The sequence below is a fragment of the Raphanus sativus genome, chromosome 2, assembly GCF_000801105.2.
Source record: "Raphanus sativus cultivar WK10039 chromosome 2, ASM80110v3, whole genome shotgun sequence".
In the NCBI taxonomy this organism is placed as follows: Eukaryota; Viridiplantae; Streptophyta; class Magnoliopsida; order Brassicales; family Brassicaceae; genus Raphanus; species Raphanus sativus.
In genome coordinates this window covers 10,706,003-10,725,070 of record NC_079512.1, presented here as the reverse complement: position 1 = coordinate 10,725,070, position 19,068 = coordinate 10,706,003, and the positions used below count along the sequence as shown (strand labels likewise).

At 28.4% G+C, this 19,068-nt stretch overlaps 3 pseudogenes; 2 read left to right on the top strand and 1 right to left on the bottom strand.

The window, feature by feature from the left end:
• Nucleotides 1-17,111, top strand: LOC108833588 (polycomb group protein EMBRYONIC FLOWER 2-like; annotated as a pseudogene).
• Nucleotides 2,797-4,043, bottom strand: LOC108841649 (putative F-box/kelch-repeat protein At1g20790; annotated as a pseudogene).
• LOC108833581 (putative F-box/kelch-repeat protein At1g20790) lies at nucleotides 4,391-5,608 on the top strand (annotated as a pseudogene).
• Nucleotides 17,112-19,068: the final 1,957 nt, after the last annotated feature.

Sequence of the window (19,068 nt, the reverse complement as noted above, 5' to 3'; positions counted from 1 at the left end):
ATGATAGATCAGATGCACAATGAATTCTTCCGTGCGCGAAGAGGAGAAGATTGATGCTGAAGAGATCCTTAAAGCGTATTGCCAGCCTGGATAACTCTATATCATTCTTCAGCGTCGTGCTATTAAGAATGTATGTGTTTCTTTACCTGTTACCTTTCCTTTTTTAACATCTACCTGTTACCTTTCCATAGTGGGGAAAGTGTGTAATAATGAGTGACACAAACATTAGTTTTGCTTTTGACATAGAAAATTCCCATGGCTGTGTAGTTTGTGCTGACTTCATTTGGTTATAAGCAAGCGTTTGTGATCTTGCTATGTAGTTGACTCTAACAGTTTTCTCTTATCTTTCCCGTGTAGCCCTTGTTTCTTCAGCGAAGTTTGAATTATAAGATTGAAGCCAAACATCAAAGGAGGTAAAAAGAAAAAAAAAATATGTACAGAATCTCCATTAGTTTTGTGTAATTATGATTAGAATATAACTCAATCATTAATCTGGAACATGAATGTTAAGTGTTTGTTTGGGAAGAAGTTTCAAAGACTTTACCCCCTGGTGAATAGTAATCAATATTTTACTGATGTGCAGAATATAAATGACTTTGCTCCTTCCGGGCTGTAAAGATGTCGTTGGTGTAAAAACTCAGAAACTGTTTCCTCTTTTTATTATGCTGGCAAGACTCGTTTCTTCTAAGACTACTGCAGAGGTAGGAATTTCACCTCAGACATAACTGGATTGATCTTTACCTAATTATGTCATTTTTCATTTCAGCGCCTAACATTCTTTTTTTCTTTGTTGAATTCCCAAAATTATAGTCTTCTGCAGTATATAAGTTCAGTCGAATATGTATCGCAACTGGGGATGATGGAGTTAGTCAACCTCAAGCCAACTTCCTGCTCCCTCCAATTGATAGACTCGCGTTGGATGCAAAATCAGAATCACCGCTATCTTATTTATCAGCTTTGGTGAGTAAGAGTGATTGTTGTGTACTGATGTATGTATATGTATCCAAGATAAACCAATCAAATTTATTTTCTTTCTTGTAGCTGGTGCGCAAAATTCTCAACTTGGCGTTGATTCAAGCAAGATCCATTCAGGTATTAGTAATAAAATCTTTGTGTCTTTTTTTCTATAGATAAATCATCATGAGAGTTTAAATCTACTTTTTCTGGCAGGCAACATAGGAGGACTTTGCGTATGGAGCAAAATACCCTTGGAATCTCTCTATTTGTCTGCAGAAATATCCAAATATGGACTTGGGAGAGGAAGCAACTTCAGCCTCTCTTGTTGAAATGCAGCCTTCCTTTTTACGGGTAATCTTGCCTTAATTGTTTTCTTAAGTAAACGTAGGTTTTGTTGTTTCCTTTTATATATTCTTTGTTCCCTGTAATGGAATGTGGACTCTCTGGATTTAACTTCTTTCATGTAAAACTGGAAACACTTGCTAATGTGAATTTTGTTAGTTTACTATATTCACCATTACTATGGAAATATTATAATGGTATGACTTTTCTATTTCTGCAGCCAATGACTATGAGTGAGAAGTGTGACGTGATTCAGGTTCCCAGCAATCTCCTCACCTCAGTAACTTTTCACACTTCGGAACACTTCCATCATTTACTCTAATATTAATTGTGTTAAACTATCTTATAATTTTCTTGTACTTTTTTATATGAAGAGCTCACCGCAGCAAGTTCAAGTCCCATATTTGCACAAGAGGTTGGAGCAACAGCAAATTCTCCTTATCACGTTTTTTATTTTCATTTAATGACATCCATGCCTCTTCAGTAGTGTTGCCCATTAACTGGTACCTGCAGTTTAATCTACAATTCATTTCCCTTAGTTTTATAGTTATCAGTTTTTCTTGAATTTTGGCTTCCCCTCACTACTAATGGGAAGTGTTACCTACAAATTTATGAGTTATAGTGTCCATCTCTTCAGGTCGACTGGAGACTTTACTTGTCCAATCTGCTTCGTAAAATGTGCCAGTTTTAAGAGGGACTTTCATTTCTACTCTCACTCATACTCTGAGTAAAATATACTAGTGGACTATATTCCATGTAGTGATGCAATCTTTTTTTGTTCCCAATCATGTTTTAGGGCCTGGAATGTCACATGCCATCAACACATGATTTCTTCAATTTTAAATTTTGGATTTTTAACTTCAAAACTCATTTAGCTATTGCCCAATATTCCTTATGGTTCCCACTAATCTCCTCCACTTGTGTTTTAGGTAAGTGAAAAACATCCAGCTGTAAGTGTGTCTCTCAAGAGTGAGACAATGGTCAACGAGGTTAGTACATCTTGTTTCCAAAATAATATCCTCAATGAGCTGTTGACTTTTGAGTGCTTAAATGAGAGAACTGGGATATTTCCTTGTTATTTGCAACACTATGATATATGCTATTGTCTTTGATGGCATATACAGAAATTAAAATCACATTTATTAAATTTGTATTTCTCCTAATAATTTATTCAAATGTGTACAAAATTGTCCACATTTGAATAAATGAGATCAATCAAGTTCCTAATTTATCAATTTTTTTTTAGAATATTGTTTTTTGAATAAAAAAGAGTTAAATCATCGCATTTAAAGAAAGGGAAATTGAAGATCTTAATATAATAAAGTATGCAAACTTTATTCAATGTAACCAGTTATGTGATTCCATAGTTAAAAAAAAAATTCAAAAGTATTGGAAGCAAATCACAGAAATTGAAACATAAAACTGAGTTGCACAAAAGAAAACATAAAACAGAAAAGAAACAGCGCTCACCCTCATCACTTGTCTAAATCAAGGGATTTAGATTCTGAAATGACCATGAATCAGCTCCATAATGCCTTTTACAGAGACTTCATCTTGGGATCTAAACATAGTGAAGAAACTGAACATGGACCCATTATTCTGTTATTGTAGTCCCATTACAGAAGACCACGACCGCTTGAACTGATAAAGATAACTAACTGCATCGGACCCCTCTATTTCATCCTTCACACTCACCAATACATGCCTACCATCAAAACCCTCCACGTACCAGCACAATAGCATTTTTTGGTGCACCGGCTCGTTCTTGAGGATCCATTTAGGATCAGTGAAGATATTCTCCAAGGCATAAAGGTAACCAGTTCCTTTGTTGCCAAAAACAATGTCAGATAGTTATCGTTAGCACTGAACAAGAGTTGCACGCCCACTTGCTGATCGAATTTAGTCTGAATCAGACATACTTTCTCTGTTTCGGGATTGAAAGCTATAATGCTTCCGTCGCTCCTAAACCATTACAGACCTCCATGGAAGTAAACTGGTTTCATATTCCTCATGACATCGCTCGAGAGACAAGTAATCTTGGTTTCTGATATTTTCCATGAATTTCTGCGTTAATATGAAATCCATACATGGTTTCACCTGGATTTGAAGCAGCGACCTCTGTTATGCAGATGATTTTGAACCTCTAAGTAGTTTTATCGATTCGATCATCCGTGAACCCAATGCTCTTCTTTGTTTCCAAATAACAGTAATCAAGGAACCGGTACTTCTTTGTGAGGGGATTAGCAGCGCAAAAACATCCATGAACATAGATTATGATAAGGCTGGAACAGTAACCTAGGACATAGAATATGCACTCTGAGGGACCTTTGCTACGAAATGGCCAAACATCACACACATGGTGAAAACATTTCACATTGGAGCCATGTACCCCGATGTGAAGCAAACTGGATGCGGTCTGAGACCAGTAAAGAGATTTGAAACTCGGATCTATAGTTATATGTTCCATAGATTTATTCGTGCATCGCATCATCACAAAATATTTGGGATCTAACCTTAAGAGAATCTCCCTTTGGAGATTCTGAGGTAAGTTATTCATGACCGGAGAAATAGATTTTATGCTTAGTTTTTAGATGATTTTCTCTTGTTTTTGCTTCATCTATGTATTAAGTGTATGTATATATAATTTTTAAAGAAAACCTATTTTAGAAATCAAATCATTAAAAGACTCCAAAATTAGTAGATATCTTATTAATCCCAAAATCATATTAACTCATATCGTTGACTATCTAGTCAGTATTATTGATTTAACCGCCGTTTATTATAAACAAACATTAGTTAAAACACCATCGTATGATTAACATGACTAAAATTTTCAATTTTACTTTGTGTTTAACTACCATTTGCTTATAATAAACTGTGGTTAAATCAATTAATACTGACTAGATATTTAACGATATGAGTTAATATGATTATGTGATTATTAAGATATCTACTAATTTTGGAGCCTTTTAATGATTTTACTTCTAATATAGGGTTTTTAAAAAAAATTACATATGCATACACTTAATTCATAGCTAAAGCAAGCAAAAACAAGAAAAAACCATCTAAAAACTAAGCATAAAATCTTTTTTCTCTGGTCATCAATAACTTACCTCAGGATCTCCAAGGAGAAATTCTCTTAAGATTAGATCCCAAATCTTTTGTGATAATGCGATGCACTAATAAATATATGTAACATATAACAAAAAATCTTAGTTTCAAATCTTTATACTGGTCTCGGACCACATCAAGTTTCCTTCACATCGGGGTACATGGTTCAAACATGGCATGTTTCCACCCTGTTGGTGATGTTTCGCCATTTCGTAGCAAAGGTCCCTTAGAGTGCATATGCTTCATCCTCGGTTACTGTTCCGTCCTTATCCTAATCTATGTTCATGGATTTTTTTGCGTCGCCAATTCCCTCACAGAGAATTACTGGTTCCTTGATTACTGTTATTTGGAAACAAAGAAGAGCATCAGGTTTGAGGTTGATCAAATTGATAAAACTACTCAGAGGTTCCAAATAGTCTGCATAACAGAGGTCGCTGCTTCAAATCCAGGTGAAACCATGTATGGATTTCATATTAATGCTGGGAATTCATGGAAAATATCAAAAACAAAGATCACAAGTCTCTCGAGCGATGTCATGAGGGATATGAAACCAGTTTAATTCCAAGGAGGTCTCAACTGGTTTAGAAGCGACGGAATCATTATAGATTTCAATCGCGAGACAGAGAAAACATGTCTCTTCCGACAAAATTTGATCAGCAAGTGGGCGCAGAACTCTTGCTCAGTGCTGAAGATAACTATCTGACATTGATATCGGCAACAGAGGAACTGGTTTACCATTATGCCCTAGAGAATATCTTCACTGATCCTAAATGGATCCTCACGAGATGGATCAAGAAAGAGCCGGTGCACCAAATAATGCTATCGTGCTGGTACGTGGAGGATTTTGATGGTAGGCCTGTATTGGTGAGTGCGAATAATGAAATAATATTTATGGCTATGACGTGAGAGCGAACACATGTGAAGTCATGAGTGTGGTTCCAGAGTGGTCCAAAGCAAGTTGTGATCTTTATCAGTTCAAGCCGTCGTGGTCTTCTGTAATGGGACTACTGGATCAGAATAATGGGTCCATGTTCAGTTTTAGATCCCGACGTGAAGTCTCTGTAAACGGCATTATGGAGCTGATTCATGGTCATTTCAGAATCTAAATCCCTTGATTTAGACAAGTGATGAGGGCTGACGCTGTTTCTTTTCTGTTTTATGTTTTTTTTTACTGGTGCACTTCTCTATTATGTTTCAATTTCTGCGATTTGCTTCCAATACTTATGAATTTTTTTAACTATGTAATCTCATAACTGGATACATCGAATAAAGTTTGCATTTCGTATTATATTCAGATCTTCAATTTCACTCTCTTCAAACGTGAGGATTTAACACTTTTTTCTTTAAAAAAAATTCCAAACAAAATTTGATAAAACAGGAATTTGATTGATCTCATTTATTCAAATGTTTTATTCATAATTTTTATCCTAAATTTTTGAAGATTATAAATATCTACTAATGAAGATGTATTAAGCTCAACGTTAATAAAACATTGTTAAGAATCATTATATGAGGCCACAGACACAATAATTAATTATACTAAATCCAAAGAAGAGCATTAATAAGCGCATAATTACTTAATTAGTGACATTCTCTACGTTAATCTGGCCCGCTACTAACTAGGTTTTACGTTGACCGTTACTAGTTAAAAAGATTTAGAAAAATAATAAACAATTGAAATTATGTAAGTTCTATTTGGTATTTTGTAATAAATGATGTCGATTTATTTAGAAAAAATAATAAATGAAGTAGTTAAAATTAACTTGAATGAAATAAAAATCTATAAGAAATCACTTAAAATAGGCAACTTTGGTTTTGTACTTCAGTTTTAATAGAATAGATAGATAGATATTTGGAAAGATGATTATCGTAACTAAAAACGATTTTTACATTTCCTTACGAAATTAATATATTTAATGAGCACAATATTCCGGTTCAACAATTTTAATCATAGTAGCAACCTAAAATATATTCCTCATTTTCTTTTTATCTTAAAATATAGATTATTTGTTCAGATTTTATTTACAGATTGTTAGTAATATCTTAACATTTATATAATAACCAAATATTGTCTTTCACCAATTATCTTGATCTTTACGACTTTTAGCTTTTTTGAAAAATATGCCTCTTCAAAATATATGTAACTTCCATAGCTTCTACTGTTATATTCGTAGGAATATATTTTATAACTCTAAATATTGTAACTTAAAGCATTATTATAGATCCTTTTTCAAAAAACTTGAGCAACTTATAAGATCATTGGATTATTGGGTCGACCCGCGAACGAATCAGATTTTGATAAATCAATTAATTTTATTGTATGATAATATATTAGCTATTGCAAAATATCATATATATTTTATGTTTGAAAAATAAGGAATACTTAACTTGAGTTTCTTTATTTTTTTTTTTTTTGACTTTTTAACAATTTTTGTAACAAGTTAAGATTTATAACATCTAATAAAAAATATTATCTATAATATTAAAACACAAAATATTTTTAAAATATTTCATTGTATGTTGCAAGTATTTACAGCCAAGCTATTCCCATTTATTTTTAAGTCAAATACTATGCAAGTTATTTGAATCAAGCGAACAAATATTTCCTATTAACGTGTAATCTATACTATTTAATGTTCGCTTTTGAGGCACCAGAGAACGTCCAAATCAGCGACATAAATTTCTTCAAAAAGATGACACGTGGCATTATTACTAAAAAGGATAAACAAATAAAAAATAAATAATAAATGGTAAACTTAAGAAATAGAAATATGTACTTTCAATTCATATGTACTATTAACATATTTATGTGCTGAAATCAATTAAATATGGTAAACTTACAAAAATCAAAGAATTATAGATAATTAACTTAATATATAATATATTTTCGAAATTAAAATAAAATATCTTACAAATATAATAAATAACTTAAAATGCAAGTTTTTTAAACAATTAGAACTATATTAATTTAAAACGCATGATTTTTAAAACTTAGGTTATATGCTATTGAAAATATTCAAAAATATGATTTAAGATACATAGGATTTTTTTTAAAAGAACCTACTAATAAAAGGGACCTTTCGAGATTCCAGGGAGCGTCCACATCAGCGGAAAAATTTCGTCCGAAACATGCCACATGTCATTGTTATTAAAAAGGAAAAACAAATATAAAATAAATATAAAATATAAGAAAAACTAAATAATAAGTGGTAAACTTAAGAAAATAGAAATATGTACTTTCAATTTGTATGTACTATTAACATATTTATGTGCTGAAATCAATTAAATATGGTACACTTACAAAATTCAAAGAATTATAGATAATTTAATAATATATAATATATTTTCGAAATTAACATAAAATATCTTACAAATATAATTAATAACTTAAAAATGCAAGATATTTAAACAATTAGAACTATATTAATTTAAAACGCATGATTTTAAAAACTTAGGTTATATGATATTGAAAATATTCAATAATATAATGGAAGACACGTAGGATTTAAAAAAAACAAACCATAATATGAGAAATCATTATTTTAGTTTAATATTTTCAAAAAGTCAATATTCCAAATCCCTACTAATAAAAGGGATCTTCGAGACTCCAGAGAGCGTCCACATCAGCGAAAACAATTTCGTCCGAAAGATATCACGTGTCATTGTTACTAAAAAAGGAAAAACAAATATAAAATAAATACAAATTTAAGAAAAACTAAATAATAAGTGGTAAACTTAAGAAATAGAAATATGTACTTTGAATTGATATGTACTATTAACATATCTATGTGCTGAAATCAATTAAATATGGTAAACTTACAAAAGTAAAAAAATATAGATAATTTAACTTAATATATAGTATATTTTCGAAATTAACATAAAATATCTTAAAAATATAATAAATAACTAAAAAATGCAAGATATTTAAAATTAGAACTATATAAATTTAAAATGCATGATTTTTAAGATTTAGGTTATATGCTATTGAAAATATTCAATGATATGATTGAAGACACATAGGGTTTTAAAACAAACTAACCATAATATGAGAAATCATTATTTTAGTTTAAATTTAGAACGCATGAATTTTAAAGTTTAGGTTATATGCTATTGAAAATATTCAATAATACAATTGAAGACACATAAGATTTAAAACAACTAACCATAATATGAGAAATCATTGTTTTAGTTTAATATTCCAAAAATGTCAATATTCCAAAAATTTGTTTTTTCAAAATTAAATAGAAGTCAATATCAAATAAGGAAAGCTAAAAAAGTAAAAGTTAATGAATATATAATAAAATTTCAAAAATTAAAAAATGCAAAACTTTCCAATAATTATATCGATAAAAATTTAAAACAAGTAATTTAATTTTTGTATTATATGCTATTGAAAATATTAAAAATAATAAATAATATATATAAGTTGATGTCATAACTACTGAAAATGTCCACGTCTTATTTTTAATCACCAAAATATGCCAATCATTTTCTCAATCTTTTATTTCTAATCAATGTCAATATTACCAAAAACAATTCATTTCAAAATAAAATATAAATCATATAAATGTTAAACTTACAAAATTAAAAACATTATATATAAGTTACTTATGTAAACTAATTTTGTAAATTAACATAAAATTACTAACAAATAAAATTTTTAAATAAATATTGAAAGACTTTGAAACAATAAAATAGAAATCAATTTGAGATAAGGTAGGTTAACAAAATAAAAAATTATAAAAATTAACTTAATATTTATAATTTTTTAAATTTAACATAAGAATAAAAAAATGGAATACTTTAAAACAATTATAACTATATTTATTTACAATATGTGGTTTCAAATTTTAGGTTATATGCAATTGATAATATTCACAAATAACATATATTATATATAAGTTGATGTTATAAATAATTGAGAATGTTCACATATTATTTTATCATAAATATAACCAATAAGGATAATTATTAAAACAAAACTGGAAGACTTATAAATATGTAAAACTCAAAACACGTGATTTTAAAGTTTAGGGTATATGATACTGAAAATAACAAATAACATATATTATATACAAGTTGATTCAATTTTTAAAGTTTATGTTATATGCTATTGAAATATCCACAAATTGCATATACTATATATAAGTTAACTCCATAAATCATTGAACGTCAACATATTTTTTACTATATAACCTAAATGTTTGAAAGATAACCGTAAATTAATTAAAAAATATTAATCATAAAAAATAGAAGAATTTCAAATAAAAATAAAATATGAATTGAAAGTATATATGATTTCAAAATTGAGACTGTTGTTCATTTGACGTGTTCATATAGAATTAACAAATATCATTGAAAATATACTAAATCAACATCTTAATTGATATTTTTAAATATAAAATATCAGAAAAATATTTCTCTCAAAATAAAATGAATATAAATAGGTTAAAGACAAAATTCTTCATCAGATAATTAACTTGATATACAACACAACTGTTTTAAATTCCACATAAATTTTTAACTGACCAAAAAAAATAATTTAGAAAAACAAATTAAGTTTCAAAAAATTCAAATATTCATGTACGTAAAATTAAAATCAATACAAAACTACAAAAATATAAACAAAAAAATGTTAAAAGTATCTTGAAATTTAGATTTATGTTTATATTAACTTATTGGAAATTTAATATAAGAGATTTACAAGAAAAAACAAAAATCTAATAGATAAATTTGAAATTTAACATTAGATTTATATTAAAGCTACAATATTAGTTAGATGTTTCTTTTTTAAAATAATCGAAGTGACATATTGTTAGAAACTAAATTAGAACAAAATTTAAAAACATAATATATTTTTGATTTTTAATTTGATTTGTAAATAATAGACAAATTTGACGTAATAAAAATATAAAAATTGATTATTTTTTTAATCTAAAAATGAATTGAACATTTTAAATATACTTAAATTATTTATATATTTGTATGATCTCACTCAAATTATCCTAAGGAGTGAATTACTCTCTCAAATAAGTGGATCAGTTGATGAGATAATCTTTTATTTTCTGAAGGAGATCAGATAATCCTTCTGTGCTTAACACAAACAGAAAAGGAGAAAGTGGGTGTAAGTTAGAAAATACGTTGGAGTTGATCTTAAACCACATTCTGATACAAACATACAATAGACTTGATCACTTATTAAAACATAATAACTTAGAAAATATACTTCATCACCCATTTGATCCATTTGAGTTGTAGGCTAAGGCTAACAATAAACACATACCAAAATTTCATTCAACACTACCATAAGCCTTCGGCATGTTCCTACATATGTCTTTGAATTTTATAGATGGTTAATGTAATATGTCTATTTCTTATATTTCATATTTAATTATTATTTATTTTACTACATATTTTCAGATAAATGTTTGATGTAGTTTTTCTATTTCTTATATTGAAAATTTACTTATTTTTATTTATATCTTGTATATGTACTTATTCCGATTTATTTCTTTTATATCAAATTTTAATATTACGATAGATGTTTATGTAATACTTATATATCTTATATTTTATATTTAGTTATTATTCATTTTATTTATATTTCATATTTACTTATTATTATTTTTAATAATATCAGGTGGTATCTTTTCGGAAATATTACATTTAAGATTTTTTGGAAATAATAAAAATGTAAACTACCTGTAGTTCGCTTTTGAGGCTCCATAGAGCATCCACATCAGCGATAAAAAATTCTCCGAAAGATGCCACGTGTCACTATTTTAAAAAAAAAATATAATATAAGAAATATTACATGAAAATGGTAGTATTACATTTTTTACATTTAGTTTACATTTTTATTATTTCCAAAAAAAAAAAATGTAATTTTTTCCAAAAGATGCCACCTGACATTATTAAAGATAATAATAAGTAAATATGAAATATAAAGAAAATGAATAATAATTAAATATGAAATATAATAAATATAAATATAACATAAACATCTATCGTAATATTAAAAATTGATATAAAAGAAATAAAATTAGAATAAGTACATATACAAGATAAAAATAAAAAAAATAAGTAAATTTTCAATATAAGAAATAGAAAAACTACATCAAACATATATCTGAAAATATGTAGTAAAATAAATAATAACTAAATATGAAATATAAGAAATAGACATATTACATTAACCATCTATCATAATATTAAAATTTGATATAAAAGCAAAACAACTAGAATAATTAAATATACAATATAAAAAAAGTAAAATAAGTAAATATACAATATAAAAAATGTAAAAAATACATTACACACCTATCTTAAAAAAATTACGGTTTTACATTTTTATTATTTCCAAATATTTTTACAAGTAAATCTACAATATAATAAAAATAAGCATACAATATAAAGCAAGAAAATTAGAAAAAATAAATATACAATTAAGAAATAGAAATATTATATTAAACATCTATCGTAAATAGAATACTACGATTTGATATAAAATGCCAAACAATTAGAATAAGTAAATACACAATATAAGAAAAATAAATAATAATTAAATAAAAAATATAAGAAATGGAAAAACTACGTTAACATCTATCTGAAAATGTATAGCTGTACACTTTTATTATTTCCAAATATTTTTATAAGTAAATAAACATTATAAGAAAAACAAGCATACAATATAAGAAATAGAAATACTACATTAAAGATATATCATAATATTATCATTTGATATAAAAGCAAGAAAATCAGAATAAGTAAATATACAAAACTAAAAATTTACATTAAACTTCTATCGTAAAGAGAAATAGAAATATTACATAAAATATAGTAAAAGCCTCTTTTAAAAAAAAATATGTTTGGATAAGTTCACATTTGTATTACAAAAAAAAATGTTACAAAAAATGATAAGTTCACATGCAAATAGTGAAGAATCACCTTACCTGAAATATTTCTCATATGGCTTCATCACTCATAGTTTTTTCATCTCTAGGCATAAGTGTCTTGCACATTCTACAGAAAAATGTAAATATGCAAAAAAATATACTCATCATTCAATTTTGCAGTTATAGCGTTTGCAAAGGAAATATAGAGTAGAGACTGCATTTTGAAAATAAAAATATATTGTTTCCAAACCAGTAAGATGGAGAGAATGGCGAGTGAAAATTATGAATTTTTTACCATGCACATGACTATTTTCAGTCTTCTCCTTTCAGCTCATCACACAAATATGCAAGAATCATTCTTTCCTAAGAACAAAAAGAAAAGAAAACATAATGAGTCACAACTTTCTGGAATGATGGTAAGTATTATTGAACAATAACTAAGAAACCAAGTCCAGATCTATCATAAGCAACATACACCAGTCATAAACACACACAAGAAATGGTAAGACACAATCAAATATTTAATCATAAAAAATTGCAACACAAGGAGTGATGGACACAACCATCTACCATAAACAAACACACCATCCATAAACACAGCCGCTATTAATATTACAAGTTAAAGAGTATACCATATTGATCTTTAAGATGTACACAGAGCAAGATCTTGAAAGTAACAAATAGTAGCGTTGCCAAAACATAATGAAAAGGACTCCACTGCCATAAACCGGAACTTTAAAAGTTACGAAATAACATAATGCTAACAAAGAGCAAATGTGATAATCACAAAAGATTTCATAGATGGAACACACAGCGAAATCTACCACGAAATATCACGGCACGAAACTGCTACAAGGATATAAATATAAAAATGCAAAAAACAAAGCCAAATGATGATAAAAACTTCTACTTTAGACATCGCTAAACACACAAAGATCTAATTTTTATAGTTGTATATCAACTGATTCATATAATTATCTTATCTTTAGCTATACAAAAGACAAGTCAAGGCAGCAATTACGGAAAAAAAAAAAGAAACTGATCACCATGATTGAAAAAGAACATGAACAAGCTTGAGAGTGAGAAGAAGGGTGAAGGAGAAGAGCAAACTATGTGCTAAAACCGATTCTCTACACCAATATTTCCTTACCCTTAAGTCTCTAATTCAATCAGAGATACCATTTTTGACACATCTCACAATTCAAAATTTAACTGTATGAAATTGGTGATTTTTTCGCGGAAAATTTTAAGAAGCAAACACATAAGAAAAGAGAAAAGGATCTGTTATAAAAAAACGGTTTTTCAAGTCATCGACAGAGGGTGAATTTCCATGACAAATGCAAATGATGGCAAGCTTAGTTTATGATAATAGTATTTTACTTTTTGCATGTGATTGTGTATAAAGGTGAAAACAAATTCGAAAAACTAAATTAGATTTATATGAAGGATAGAACTATTAGTTATATGTTTCTTTATTAAAAATAATCGAAGTGGCATAACGTTAGAAACTAAATAAGAACAAACTTTAAAAACATGATTCTATTTTTGATTTGTAATTTGATTTGTAAAATAATAGAAAAATTTGACGTGATAAAAATATAAAATTAATTTACGGGTACTATTCGTTTCCGTCAACGTGGAGATGAGATTAGGATCCGGTTTATGTTTTTGGTTATTGACACTTGATTTGGTTAGATTAATGTGGATAGGAGATTGGATCCGGTTTATGTTTTTGGTTTTTAAATGACATTTGATTTATTTAATTTGAAAGCTAATTTTCAAAAACAAAAACAAAATGATAGGAAACAAATATTTTTAGTCAAAAGAAAAAACATATATAATATCAAATGTTCTGATTATATAATATAAAGTTCCGTTGGAAAATATTTATTAGATCCAATAAAAAATTAGAAATAAGAGTTGAAATATATACAAAAATTTCAAAGGTTAAACTATAAAAAAAATACAAACAAAAAAATTCAACTATCACAAAAATATTTACATCAATGTAAAATAAAATAATTTCAAACTCAAAAAATATTCAAATTTTTTTTTCAATGTTTTTTATTATGCATACTATAAATATAAAATATTTATAAATTCACAAAAATATATAATTCAGAATACAACATCTAACAAAATAATTGTATACAAAATATTTGAAAAATCAAAATTGTCCCGGGTGTAGCCCGGGTTAACCCCTAGTTTTATATACATAACTATGTTTGCCTCTTATACGAACCCCCAAAAATCTATAATATTTCTATAATTTTTGAATAATGTTTGGGGTTTTACGGGGTTAACCTCTGCTGCTGACGGGGCAATGGTGGATTTTTGGGTTTTCACCAAGTTTTATGAGATTTTAAATTAACAGATCAATACTATTAATTCAGGAACCCTTTTATGAAATTACCCCTACTCTTCCCTGGCATATTACTTTTTGTGCCATTACATTTGTTTTAAAAAACAGAATTCATTAATGGTATTATAGGAAACAAAATATGGGGACCTCATAGTCCAAAAATCACGCCAACATTATATTAACCTCATATCGAATATATGTGACCAAATATATGTCATATTCATTTGATACATTAAAATATTACATTCAAGAAAGCAACCAAATGAGTATTTTTTTTTGTTTTAGTTAATTTACATATGATAAAATATTACATTCAAGAAATACAACCAAATGTATCTATAGTCGGGCGGGTTATGTCATATTCATTTGATACATTAAAATATTACATTCAAGAAAGCAACCAAATATATGTCATATTCATTTGATACATTAAACTATTACATACATACGTTTCACTGTATCGAACCTTTGATATTAATAGTATTGATAGATGTTGTTTCTTTAATATTCTCAATCGTTAAGTCATACACACACAAAGAAGACAACCTGAAAAAAACTATAATGTATCAAATCTGAAATATTTCAGAATTATCAATGAAAAGATAGTTTCTGAAGTAACATATATTCATTTCTACATATTCTCTATCATATAAATAATTTAAATAAAATCATTCTACAATTTTACAATTCAAAATATCAAACCACCATATCTTAATTGTTTTTTAAATCCAAACGAATATACTGATTATGTTCCAGATATCCTATTTTCTAACAATAAAAAATCGATTTTGCCAGTGGATATACCTTAACAACAATCAACAAACCAATCCTAACTAATAAAATCATTTTACAACGACATAGAAGAAATCAAATCTTACCTATATGTTTTGAACTATCAATCGCAATCTTACTGGTCCAGCCTATATATAACAACTGTAATCAACATTAAAACATCACAACAATCCATTTTTACTCATATCGAAAATGAGTGTCCATCAAAAAGTGTCTTACCTCTCCCAGCTGATCTTACAGAATAGATTGGTCCATTCAAGTGAAAGTTCTCCATACCTGGAAGCAAAGTAACTCAAACTATGGTGAAACCCTCGAAGTTGTGTTTGCAGACAAGAAGGTGACTAACTAATAATCGTTTTTAGTTTTTAAAAATCATGTATAGTGTTATTATCACTGGTTTTAAACCTGATATGTCATCTGTTTTGCAGGGTGACAAAATTCAAGCAACATGTAAACATAACTACTTGAAAAATTTGGGTAGTAAATGTGTTGTGGGTGAGTGGAAGAACATTAGCAACTTCTCTGTGACTGATGCAAAAGGTCATTTCCGAACAACAAAACACCCAAAGAAGATAACATTTATAAATCTCACAAAGATAAATGATTGTGATTATCGCAACAACGATATGTTTCTTTCTTTAATGGATTTCGGAGCAGTTCTGAGTGGACAAGAAAACACCAGTTTCTTGATCGGTGAGATTACTATAAAATTTTACATGATTTACATGTGTTCGATTTTTTAGAATTTTTTTAAAAATTTTGTTTGTGTTTTATAGATGTCATTGGTCAGGCTTTAGATGTTGGAGAGTTACAAACCATCCAATGTCAAAATGGAAAGATACTTAAGAAGATTGAATTCACATTAAGGGATTTGAGGTTTGTATGTTATTTATTTTATTATAATTCTTATTTAAAGACTACTATATTTTAATTGCTACTTTTTTATGTTATAAAGTGATCAGCGCTTACCATGTTGTCTTTGGGGTAAGTTTGCTGAGGAATTTGAACCCTATGGTGAAGTAGCACAAATGGATGTTGTTATATGTCTTCTCAGGTTTGCTAAGATAGGATCACTGAGTTGAAAGAAAAGTGTTTGGAGAATGACAACCCGGTTGCTCATTATATCGAGGGGATACTTAAATACTTCATAAAGAATGAGCAACGTGCAGGACTATATCATTTCCGACAAGCTTCCATTGGGAAAAATGATGAAGGTACGTTCCTTTACGGTTTGTTAATGATGGTTCGTGGTCACTATTGGAAGGGGCGAAAGTACTTGGATAAACTTCGATGGTTGGAAAAACCATCGAGGTCCAATCAAAGCTGGGAGAGAATCAAGAACTCCCTAAGTGCAATTCCGTGTAGTTTCACTCATGATGACTATGCGGAGATGGTTAACATTCGACCACGGAGAATGTGCCATCCCGAGGATGACATAACTTTAGTTTGCGATGAGTGTTACTACTACAAAAGGGTTTATCAATGGTTTTTCTTTGTTACCCGTGAAGAATAAGAAATGGAAGGGTTTATCAATGGTTTTCCTTTGTTTTGTGTAAGTTTGCTTACGTTCAATATGTTTTAATCTGTTTCATGCACTATGTAATCCTCTAGATGTCTGCTCTATGTTGTATAATAAAGCACTTGAATGTGTCTGTGTTTTTTATTTGCTTAGCAATATGTTTTATTATATGTGACAAAACTTTTGCATTTTATATTAAAAATATTAAAATGATTGAACTGTTAAGTGGCGACCAACATGTATACCCCAATATCCTAACTATCCAAAATCAGTTCCATACCTAATTCATTAAAAATGAGGAGGAGACAACTACCTATTTGTGTGGCATTCGCCATTAGTATCAATAAAAGCCAGGGTCAAATCTTTTATAACTTCAAAGTTCTATTTGTGTTTATTTGTTAACATACTTTCGTGAAGTTGTTTTCTTTTCTATATTAATAATTGTCTTTTATATTATTATTGGAACTTTTGGAAAAGTTCTTTACATAAAGAATCATGTTGTATTGTTTCATGATGAGGCTCGAAAGCCTCAGTACCAATCAATCACAATGTTTTTAACAAGCATAACATCAAATGCCGGATGAGTCAGATGCCAACTTCATCTCTAATAAAATTTTACATACACTATTTTACTTAGCTATAAAGTTTTGGTAAAACATATTTCAATCAACATTCATCAAAACTCTTCCGGTTTATTCTCCTAACCACCAGTTTCAGTTCGAATCCTAATTACTACTATTTTAAGGCTTTGAAATGCACTTACTTGATTTCCTATTGCGATGCAGTCATGTTTTTGTCCCTATTGATATATGTGAATGAAGCTTCTGCCTCTATCCATTTTATAGCTCGACCTGCACATTAACTGTGACTATGCTATTAAGGAAACTCAGAAAGTATGAAACATATATATTTCTCATGTATAACTCCAAAAATAAAGCTATAGAGAGATATACTGCAATCAACATTCATTAAAAAATGTTCAGGTTTATTCTAACTACCTAATTACTACTATTTAAGCCTATGAAATGTACTCACTTGGTCTCCTATCGTTTTGCAGCCATGTCTCTGTCCCATGTCCTTCATCGTTATTCAACATTCAGCATTGTTCTGTAAAATTCGGAAACAACATTAGATCTATCGTGTATATTTTCATATGAAAATGTTAGTTTTGGATGAATATATTTAACTTCATCTATTTTCCACAAGCAGAAACATTTTAACTAATTAAAAAAAAAATAGAAAGTCTCTGAAAATAACTTATCTTATATATTTAATTCATGTTTTTCTTCTTAGAAGAATGAAGTCGTAGTCCCCGCGCTTTGTTAAGTTGTTCTCCAAGAATATATCTGTCCTTTAAAAAAAGATAGTTACAATACAAAAGTAAAAATAATAAATTGTATTTGTTTTTATTTAAAGAGAAAATAAGTAAATAATATGCCACACTTTTTATTACACATCTAATGAAAAAAGAAATTGCCAGAAGAAACTTACCATTTAAACAATAAAGTTTTCATTGCTACAGATCGTCTTCGAACTCTTCCAAAACTTTCCAATCTAATATGTATTAAGTATCTGAAAAACAACAAAATGTTACAATTAGATATCTGCTGTTAAACAATCTATGAAAGGTGTTAACTCCGAATAAGAACACGTGATATTATATTTACCTTTTCGTTGTCTTTCAACTCTTCTTATCACTTTTTCAATGACAACCGAAATGTCAAATACGAAACCATCTCAGACTCATCTTACTTCTCCAGAGAAAGCCTTCAGCGCTGACAAGCGAAACAATTTGTAAAAGTGGTTTAACAGATAATAATTGATGTTATCGTTAGGCCAAATATAAAACAAAAGTTTGAGAATATAACTTACAGATATAGGGTATGGTGTAATCCTCTGTCGATCTACTGACTTTTCAAACGTCTTTTAACCTTTTTCCTAAAAATAAAAAAATAAAGATAAGCAACAGATTTAGCTATAACATAAGATTTGCACCGGGGTTTAAAAACATTACATGTTTCTGTCAGATCTTTCACTGATTCTTCGAGCCAATTTCTAAACAATATCTGAACAGATCTAAGGTGGCACTG